Here is a 3,865-nt window from a genome sequence, read left to right on the forward strand (position 1 = left end):
TGTTATTCAATGTTGATAACTTTGGCAGTGGTGTCCAAATGCATGCGCAAGCCCAGGCACCGAAGCACCCTCATAAATTTTTCTTCTGTTAATTAAATCTTAACGTTCTTGCATCTGGAGGTAAGTTTACCGTGCTGAGGATATGAGGAGATTTATATTAAACATATGGATACAGTGTATTATACATAAACATGTACATATATATATGTATATCTGTATACATATTTATAAAAAATTATGCATTGATCAAGTAGTGATGTTGATTTATATGTGAAATCGTGCTGCACGTGGAAATCCTTTCTCCGGTAAAAACTGGTTACCCTTTATTATCAGAACTAGATGTTGGTATCCCCACACAATCGTAAAGCTTATATTAGCCTGTAATGCCACCTACCGTTAGGTAAGATTAAACGATTGCTGAATACACTTAATTTTAAACCACATGTTAACAAGTCACTGTGAATCTGGAGATTCATGGCTCACAACCCGTTGCTGCTAAACGTTCTCCACTCTCATTAGCCTCACTATGCGATGAATGGAGAGTAGCCTAAGAGATGACGGCGAAGGCTGTTGACTAGGTATCCTCCCTTTATCCTAGACGTTTGAATGTAGAAATGACCATATGCAGACATAACCCTTGTGTAGCTTTGTCTGAACGTTCAGAAACAAGTAAACTTTCCGCATGGAACGAAAACGTGTCGTATTTTTCTTCACTTGTAGGCCTGTATGGGACGATTAACACATTATACAAGTCTTGGGATGAAAAGGCATACTACCCTAGCGGTTGTTTTTGTGTACGTTTTGCATTATATATATATATATATACGTACCAAGAGAGACCTATAAAACATTTGTAATCAAATTAGTGTTATTTTTACAACAATAATTATTTATTCAATTTTTAGAAAAATACAAAAGAATTCTAATGGCAGATATCGAATTCTGAAAGTCCACTTGTCTTAGGCCTAACAGCAGCTAAGCCTTTATTAATCAAAGCTTGTATTTGATAAAATAAATAAACTAACGCTATAACTTGTGTACGATTTTTGCTTTGGTTTAGTTAGAACTAAACTTTACCTCACATAATACTATCAGTAAATAAACTTATAATGCTATTCTACGAGCTAACGTTAGATCTTTTTAAAAACTTCGATTAGCTTTCAATATGTTTTTGTATAAATTGTGTAATAAAACATATTTGTATCTGCGAAAAGACAGCAAGGTGTGCGCGTATTTTCATGACAGTCAAAAACTGAGTATTATCATAACAGACACGCAGACACGTAGAGATAGAAAAGTAGAGTAAATTTGAAAAAGGATAAAGTACAATAAACAGTTTATGATAATTGTAATTTTTTCTCGTTTCGTTAGACGGTTCTATAGAGGGAGTCTTTTGTTATCTTTGTAAAGGCCTCCCAGTGACACAGCGGTATAACTCCGGATTCACATCTCTAAAAAACGGGTTTCGATACTCATGATAGGCAGAGCACAGTTAGCCAATTGTGAAGCTCTGTGCTTAATTCAAAACAAACCAAACTATTTGTAAATAGTAAAATGAGCATTCACCTGGAAAGCTCTTACAGACAGAGTTCTTGACAAGATTCAAAAATCGTTCACTTGTGAAGGGCGTTTTCTAATTTTCAAACGTTTAATATTACTCGTATTGCAATTTGTACCTCTGTATTATTTGTTTTCTATCTGTTGTTACGTTTTTGTGCTAATCTGATTTTTGCTATGAATTATAGCTCTCAATGGACATTTTTAAGTTTTAGTGTACAAAAGAAACATTGTCACTTATTTTCGGCCCGGCATGGCAATATGGTTAAGGCACTCGACTAGTAATCCAAGGGTCGTGGGTTCGAATCCGCGTCACACCAAACATGCTCGCCCTTTCAGTCGTGGGGGTATTATAACAATAGTGACAATCAATTCCACTATTCGTTAGTAAAAGAGTAGCCCAAGAGTTAGCAGTGGGTGGCGATGACTAGTTGCCTTCACTATAGTCTAACACTGCTGAATTAGGGATGCAGTGTGCAAATAGCCCTTGTGTAGCTTTGCGCGAAATTCAAAACAAACCACTTCTTTCTAAACATATATCTCATATATCTATCCGACACTCATTACATTTTAAATTGTAACAACTACAATATGTACATGAATTCCATCTTAGTGCTAAAATCTGCTTGAATTAGAACTTGAAATATAAACACACGTGTACACTTAATGATTGATTACATACAGATTTGTTTGTTTTGGAATTTAGCGCAAAGCTACACGGAGGCTACTCTTTTACCAACGAATAGTGGGATTTACCGTCCCTTATAACGCCCTCACGGCTGGAAGGGCGAACATGTTTAGTGCGACGCAGATTCGAACCCGCAACCCTCAGATTACGAGTTCAACACTTAACCCACCTGGCCATGCCAGGCCTTACCTACAAATATCACAAGCAAAATTAACTTAAAACACAATGTCACAAACAAAACTAACCTAAAACACAGTGTCACAAACAAAACTAACCTAAAACACAGTGTCACAAACAAAACTAACCTAAAACACAGTGTCACAAACAAAACTAACCTAAAACACAGTATCACAAACAAAACTAACTTAAAACACAGTGTCACAAAGAAAACTAATCTAAAACACAGTGTCACAAACAAAAGTAACCTAAAACACAGTATCACAAACAAAACTAACCTAAAACACAGTGTCACAAACAAAACTAACCTAAAACACAGTATCACAAACAAAACTAACCTAAAACACAGTGTCACAAACAAAACTAACCTAAAACACAGTATCACAAACAAAAGTAACCTAAAACACAGTATCACAAACAAAACTAACTTAAAACACAATATCACAAAACTATAACTTGAAACACAGTGTCACAAACAAAACTAACCTAAAACACAGTATCACAAACAAAAGTAACTTAAAACACAGTGTCACAAAGAAAACTAACCTAAAACACAGTGTCACAAAAACAAACTAACCTAAAACACAGTATCACAAACAAAAGTAACCTAAAATACAGTATCACAAACAAAACTAACTTAAAACACAATATCACAAAAAAACTAACTTGAAACACAGTATCACAAACAAAATTAACTTAAAACACAGTATCACAAAAAAAAAACTAACTTGAAACACAGTATCACAAACAAAATTAACTTAAAACACAGTATCACAAAAAAAAAACTAACTTGAAACACAAGATCGCAAACAAAACTAACTTAAAACACAGTACATGAATATGTTTTAATTCATATAAGTATTCGACATTTTATTTACCGTAGGTTTGTGTGCTTCATTATAATTTCATAGGCGGACAGACTGTGCCCAATTACGAACTGCATTAATCCATGCCCTCAGGTTGGTCAAACAGTCATTTATTGGTCTGATCATAAAATCTTTCACACCTTTCGGCGAACTTGTTGAACAGTTTTATTGAGTGAACTGTCCTGTTTTTAATCCTGATGAAACTCTTGTTATTGCGGCTTGATTATTTCCATGTTAATTCAAGTTCTTCCCCAAAATATCACAGGATAATGGTTGACTTGGTCGAAGGAATTAGTAGACTTTAAAAGTTCATAGTTAATGGTTACGTTCCGTTCTTACTGTACTCAGGCCCGGCATGGCCAGGTGGTTAAAGCGCTTGACTCGAAAGATGAGGGCCATGGGTTCGAATTCCCATGCTCCCCCTTTCAGCCATGAGGTCGTTATACAATAACGGTCAATCCCACTATTCGTTATTAAGAGTAACCCAGGAGTTAGCGGTGGATGGTGATGAGTGGCAGTTGCCTTCCCTCTAGTCTTTGCCCGGCATGGTCAGGTGGGTTAAGGCGTTCGACTCGTA

This window comes from Tachypleus tridentatus, chromosome 13 (genome assembly GCF_004210375.1).
Source record: "Tachypleus tridentatus isolate NWPU-2018 chromosome 13, ASM421037v1, whole genome shotgun sequence".
NCBI lineage: Eukaryota > Metazoa > Arthropoda > Merostomata > Xiphosura > Limulidae > Tachypleus > Tachypleus tridentatus.